The sequence below is a fragment of the Borostomias antarcticus genome (genome assembly GCF_949987555.1).
Source record: "Borostomias antarcticus genome assembly, chromosome: 6".
In the NCBI taxonomy this organism is placed as follows: Eukaryota; Metazoa; Chordata; class Actinopteri; order Stomiiformes; family Stomiidae; genus Borostomias; species Borostomias antarcticus.
The window spans coordinates 26,632,422-26,639,921 of NC_140239.1; the positions used below are offsets into that span (position 1 = coordinate 26,632,422).

General features: G+C 46.3%; 1 protein-coding gene across 1 annotated transcript in view; it reads right to left on the bottom strand.

Moving 5' to 3' along the window:
- klhl29 (kelch like family member 29) overlaps positions 1-7,500 on the bottom strand; it is a gene marked incomplete at its 3' end in the record, with an annotated part of 195,139 nt that overhangs the window by 152,146 nt on the left and 35,493 nt on the right. The window contains 1 exon segment of the mRNA XM_084439232.1: positions 5,220-5,293.

A 7,500-nucleotide genomic window follows, 5' to 3' on the forward strand; every position in this document is an offset into this window, starting at 1 on the left:
AAAATGGAGCCGCAGCCGTTTCAGCCGAACACCAGCCTCAACCGCCACCCCCGGCCTCATCCTCCTACACTGTGACAGCTAGGGCTGGGTTTAAAAAATCGATTCATCGATTCTGAATCAAATGATTCAGAATCGATTCATGAATCCCAAAATCTATCTTTTATTTAATGAATGAATGAATAAATGAAGGAATGAATAGTTCATTAATTCATTCAATGATTCATTCATTCATTTTTGGAAATCAGTATCGATACCCAGCCCTAATATTGAGGTGTTGCATAACTTGGCAGTCATGTAATTAAGGTCACAGTTAAAAAAAACAGGTTTTAGTAACACTAACCGAATCGATATTGAATCGAATCGAATTGAATCGTGATAATCTATTCTGAACCTTGTGAATCGGAATCGAATCGATTCTTGAAATTTGAATCATTACCCAGCCCTAGTGACAGCCTCTGTGCTCAGTGAGGAGAACGTGCGGATGGATGTCTTTGCCGCATGTTCATAAATAAGAGAGTCAGAGCGTCGACCCTGTCGGTATTAACTCCCTCTCAGGATGGACTACGGAATCCGCGCTAGGAACACCCGAGAGCCGGAACGCTACGACGACCCCCTGACCTCTGACGCCCACAGTCGAGGCCGTGCATGCTGAGCGAATATAATCTGGACTCCAGTCCTCCACCCGGGGATAAATACTGGGATAATATTCCTCTCGCTCAGCAGTGCGGTGAGAAACAAAAAAGCTGTGAAATGTAGAATTTGATCCAGTTTATGGGTCAGCGATGTGTGGTAGAGCAGGAGAGGGCGGACAGGTGAGCTGTGAGCAGAATAAACTCACTAGGTTTTTGTTCGACATGAGGGCAACAGCGCTCACATACTTAGGCTCTTCAACAAAAGCACCTGAACTCAAGGCTGCGCTATAGAAAACCGGTTATGGAAAATATACGACGCCGCGGCATCCTGTACGCCAGAGGTCACGCACCTCCGCGGGGTTGAGAAAGAGATCGATAGACAGAGAGAGAGGTGTGCAGAGAGTGAGGGACGCTGGACAGAGAGAAAGAGAGAGAGAGAGAGAGAGAAGAGAGGGATGAATGAGGGCTCGATAGGTTGGAGTGCCGGGGCTTGAATAACGAGACGATAAATTACCTGCGTGTAAAGAACCCGAGCCGGCGGGAGCGCTGGTAAAACACACAAACGCCAAACGCCTCTCTCCTGAGGACTGGAGGTTTTTATGTGTTCCTGCAGACATTTTTCACTGGACGACCTGAGGAAAAGAACACTTTCTCAAGCAGTCCCTTAACACCCTGAACTAGGCCAGAGCACTAGGCGTCCATGGAAGCTATTTGCTTAATTGCCCAGTAAAGTTCAGTGCCGTTATAGACATAGGGAGTAGAGGGAGGGGGAAGGGGGGGGTTGTTTACCTCAACATGTTTTTCTCATCTCTGAACTTGCACGCTGCCCTACTTGAATGTACAGCGAGAGGACGAAACACAGAACTCTCCGACCGCTACGGGAACGTCTCAACGGAGGACAGTCTGCAGTTGATCAACGAACGTCCGGCGCTGTCCGCAGTCTCCCTCTGCTATCTGCTCCTCCCGGCCCCCCCCCCACCCCCCGCCGCACCACCCCATGCCGGCCCCTCGCAGACAGAACAGACGGGTGAGTGGGGTGGGGCGGCTATTTGCGCTCTCCCCCAATCCCCTTCCACCTCCCCAGGCCCGCTTGGTAAGGTTGCATATGCCTCCAGGCATCCCAGCACCTTTCCAGCTTGCGCCCACAACCTGGCAACCCCCCCCCCCCCCAACCCCAGAACAGCAGCCCCCCCCACCATGGCTCTCCGGAGTTTACGGAGCATGACATGGCGTGCCGGAGTAGATATCCCCAGACAGGAGACGGGAGGCCATTAGGAAAACCAGGCCGCCAAGACGCATCAATGGCCAAAAATCCCCCCCCCCCCGCGCGTACACAACCTGACTCACTCAGTGGACATTTGTATCAGGTCTCTTTATTAAAAGAGGGGTGTGGGCAGGAGAAAACATGTCTCTCTTCACTCCACGCTCTTTTTACACGGCCACTTATCCATGGTGAAAAGCATGACCAAGTTCTCTGTGCCCTTCAACAATGAAGCTTAACCTACATTACAATGAGAGACTGGGGGGGGGGGGGGTAGAATCTCTGGAGCCCCCAGCAGGAGCAGCAGTCTAGTTTAGAACTAATCATGCTGAAGGCGCTGAGAGAGATACCCAGAGACTATGTGTCAGTATGCAAGGTTAATGTAACACCTGTATGCACACAAGAGGGGGGTTGAGGGGTTAGGGGGGGCTGTGTGCGCGTGTGTGTGTGTGTGTGTGAGAGAGAGTGTGTGTACAGTGTTCACGGGTGGGTGCATGTATGTAATCATTTGTACGTGCAAGACTGTGAATGTGTGTGTGTGTGTGTGCGTGTGTGTGTGTGCGTGTGCGCGTGTGTGCGCATGTGTGCGTGTTTGCATGTATGTAATCATACGCATGTGCAAGACTGTGAGTGTGTGTTTGTGGCATGTACTGTACAGTATGTAATCATACGCATGTGCAAGACAGTGCGTGTGTGTGTGTGTGTGTGTGTGTGTGAGTGAATGGGTGTGTGTGAGTGAATGTGTGTGTGTGTGTGTGTGTGTGTGTGAGTGAAAGTGTGTGTGTGTGTGTGTGTGTGTGTGGGGGTAACTGTGTGTGTGTGTGTGTGTGTGTGTGTGTGTGTGTGTGTGTGTGTGTGTGTGTGTGTGTGTGTGTGTGAATGTGTGTGTGTGTGTGTGTCTGAGCCATTCAGTGGGAGAGCTACACTGCAGGAGCCTGGAGACACAGCGTAGCACAAAGGAAGCAGTCTGTCAGTGAAACACCAGCGAGCACAGCTACCGCTCACATCTGTCAACGTCATAGAACTGCTCTCTCTCTCTCTCTCTCTCTCTCTCTCTCTCCTCTCTCTCTCTCTCTCTCCTCTCTCTCTCTCTCTCTATCTCCTCCAGATGTGTCCATGCCTCAGAGGGAGCAGAGTATCAGTTAGATATATCATAAATATATCATAAATGCATTTGGAGCTCAGTGTAACAGTCATTCCCATCAAATAGGAAAAGAGAAACACGGTAGGAGAATGTGAACCGCCTGAGCCCCAGCTAAGAGAACAGATTACACTTTAATTTGAGCTTAAACAGATGGGGCAGCTACTCGCACCGATGCCGCACAAAGCAGATGGAGTGAGTCAAAAGTATACTGCTAGTAGACTAGCACCTCAACCTTTCTATGTATTTAACAAGTGCACAGTGAATCTGTCACCCCCCACACATCCCTACGAAGGAAAAAGACAGTAACTTCATTTGTGGTCGGAAATGAGTTATAATTACATTACATTACATTACAGTCATTTAGCATAATAATCATATTTGTCACATTAAAGACATATTTTAACACTAATGTGTTATATTTTGGAGAAAATAGGGGGTTGAATTTACATTAACTGCAAAAAGTCCTATAGGCAAACAACTTTTAAGTACTTTTTCTCAGTTCTGCACTCTGAGAAGTTACTGCCTTCTGGTCAATGAAGCGGTCAATAAAACCAACCTTAATGTCAATAGCTGGACATCATTCGATTCCTCTCGGCGTACAAAACATTTCAACTTCATTTTACTTGTTGTACCTGTATGATGTAGTATGTGACAAATGAACCTGACTTTGACTTTGACAGAAACTAGCTGGCTTTGTTTTGAGCTCAGAGTGACATTATTGATCAAAGTGCAATCTCAGGCAGTGAACGCAGAGCTCCAGAACCCTAGTAGCTTCACAGAGTTGGGCTCTGTGCGTCTCTCCGCGTGTCTCTCCTCAATGTCAACTGTGAGCTGCTCTGCACTGTCTGACTCAACCTAACAGATTCCCAAACGACATGATTCAAACTGTCACAGTCGAAAAACACATATGACCTAGCCATCTATCTGTGATCTATACAATATAATCAAACTACATTTAAGAGTATATATACTAAATAATCATCTAATAGTCATCTGATCTATGTTGTGAATATGGAAACAACTATAAATACTGATAATTAGTACCCACAATGCACCTAGCCCTAACACATATACCACACTAAGAAGGGGGTTAGAGACACTGTATTATTCCTACAGTACATTTTAGAATACATGGGTGAGAGAACTTGATAATATAAGGTTTGGAAACAAACAAAATCTGGTCCAATGCCAAAGGGTAGAGAGGAGATGGATCAGACTTTTGAATACTGTACCGTTGATCCCTTAGGACTGAATTACAAATATTGACTTGCCTGCAGAAAGGCCTTCATCTAGTGGTGAAAAAAAAAAATCCAGGGAACTAGTAAAACTCTGGGCACTATGTATTTTGAAAACAAGCACCAAAAGAGCTACTAAACACCTCAAGCTCTGAACTCTGTGGATTTAGAAAGTAGGCGGACTCCTTTGTAGAATTGACTGTATTTTTACTGAGACACCAAGCATAGTTTTTATGTACAAAAAAATTTACTTGGCAATGGGAAACATGGATTTTGGCGACTGCCCCCGGTGTTGGGCTCTGGTACTGTACTGTACATGTGTGACAGACGCACGCATGAACGCACAAACACACGCAAAATGCTCATGAGTCTGGAAACTCTCAGTTCATTTTCGATTTCCAAGGGTCATTATCAATGAGCACAGACCAAAATGCCTCTGGACGCAATTGGACAGACTAACAACCAATCAGAGCAATCGACTGTGGGTTAGTCATCGCATCATCGTATGAAGTGAATACAGTCATCGTATTAAACCCGACCCACGTCGATACATTTTTCATTTCATTTCAAACCTTTATTTATACTCATAAAGCACTGAGGTTTCTCTCATTTACAGTGTTGACGAGTTATGACTGTCCCGCCACATTTGCATGTTTTCTGGAAATCTGTCTGAATGGGAGGATATCCAATCGAGGATATACAATCATGAATACCCAACAACATTTTTCCCAACTAAGATGGAGATTTAACTTTTCTAAAGACATCTATCCTTGGCAGGCATGCTTCCCTAACCCTTAGCTAATCTCTAAACCCTGTTCTAGATCTGATCAAACAAACCATTATGTTTACGGCTTTCAATTACATTAGAAGACTGAGGCTGTGGGAGCAACGTGGGGAGAACAGGCATAGAAATATATTATGCAAATGTCAGGCTGTTTTCAACTCACAGGCAGAGAATTAGCAGGCTGTTAGTCTCCTTTAACGCAGATGAAGGGGTTCAGGCCTGATTTCATTATCTCGTCTGAAAAGAGAACGAGAGAGTGAGAGAGAGAGAGAGAGAGAGAGAGAGAGAGAGAGAAAGTGAGTTGGAGCGAAGGTCTTCTCTGTATAGATGTGCATTCACAATGCAGTATCAGCCCCAAACATCAAATTAGAAAAACTGAGGGAAGAAAATAATGAAGAGCAAAGCGAAGAGCAGCCATGATAAGAGGCTGGGTTGTATGAGGACTGAGGAAAGCGTGTGGGAGAGTAATAAGAATGGGGGGGGCGTTTCGAGAGCGTTTCAATAATCGTCGGAGTGTGATGTTTGAAGCAGAGAATAGCATAGTTCATTAGTCAACATAGCAGTGACACCTGCAGTATGTCTCCGGGATCTTGATCCGATGAGATATTGTGGACAGGGGGGGTTCTTTAATTCCTAGTGCATTTGTGTGCTGCCGTATTGTCTGTGTGAAGTGATAACTCCATTTCAATCTCCTCCTGCCAAACCGAGCAAACAAGCTCCCAGCTAAATCACTGGGGAACCTCAGAGTGCAGGAGTCCACACACACACACACGCACACACACACACACACACACACACGCGCACACACACACACACACACAAACAGGAACTAAAAGTGCAAAGCTAGCCTTTTGTGCCACACTAAGCATCTCTGAGGCAGAAACCAGGAAATCAATTCTCTCTTCTTCAGCGGCCCATTAAAAGGCGCCAAGGAGAGCCAAAGCACTTGCACAAGACACAACGTAGACCTGCGGTGAACCAAAACACACACACACACACACACACACACACACACAAACACGCGCATAAAAGACACAATGCATGTTTATACAGACACAGGAAAAAAAACACATCCTCTTAAAATTCACATTTCCAGTATGTTTTTCTCTCTCAGGGTCTTTGCCTGTCAGAACCAGGGCCCGAAACTCTCAGTCACGGAGCTATCAGATGGTGATTCTGCGGCAGCCATCTTTCCTCACAGCTTGCCAATGTGTTCGTCTGTGCCTCCGCACCGCAGAGCCTGCCTTACATTACAGCACTCAACATCCTCATTACAGCAATCAACATCAACGTTGAGGCCTTGTGAGCTCATCATATTGTACATGTTCTTCATGCGCGTTTGTGGGCAGGCGAGAAGGGGCTTTGTGTGTGTGTGTGTGTGTGTGTGTGTGTTTTAATTGTAGTTTTTGTGTGTGTGATAAGGCTGTGGTAATTTGTCAGCTGCATTGGTGGCTCTATCATTGGGTGATGAGAGAATCCAGAGACCAGGGGCACTGGGCCTCCCTGGTGACACACATACACACACACACACACACACACACACACACACACATGCCACACAGTACACACACAGTCCCAGTCTCCCCACACACAAGACATAGTGTGCTACAGGAGTCCCCAGGAGTATGGCTTCCTGAGCCTTGCTCTCTGGCTTGCTGTTTTGGCACACAGGCAGTGCTACAGTCCAGTACTGAAGGCTACTTGTAAAGCACTTTATGTTAAGCAGTGGGTGTGTAACTGCTTTTACAATTAAGATGGATATTTCCATATAGGAGCATTGTTCTAGCTGACGCTATGCAAGTGCACAGAGCACTGGCACGTTTTACACACCTATTAATCTGTCCTGAGATGGGCCTGTGTGTGTGTGTGTGTGTGTGTGTGTGTGTGTGTGTGTGTGTATGTGTGTGTGTGTGTGCGTAGGTCCGGCCAGGCCTATCCCATAGACGACCGATCTCGCTCAAACCCCCTCCACCCCCCCTTCCCCCTCCCCTGCTCAGGCTAAACCAGACCACTGCCCGCCAGCACAATGGCCAATAGCTACATATGCCAGGAATCTCTCTCTCTTTCCCTCTCTCTCGCTCTCTCTCTCCCTGTCGCTCTCGGTGTCTCTTTCCCTCTTCCAATGTTATTGATTTTCCAGGAAATGTGTATGCGCGCCTCGGCAATTACTCCATTCATGAATGTACAGTTCAAGGTAGGGTTATACCCTAAGAAGTTGAAAAGAAGATACTTATTTGATGAAAGTTTTTTTTTTTTCTACACTGCAACAAAAAATGTTTATTTAGTTTATTTAGTTATGACACCATGATACCTGGCACTAAATTAAAGTTGAGATTCAATAATAAATAGTGATGGATTCAGCACTTTGGTCCACATCTAAAGGAAATGATCTACAGTGAATGGACACAGTCATCGTTTGGGGACATCAAGAGGATCAGCAGCTT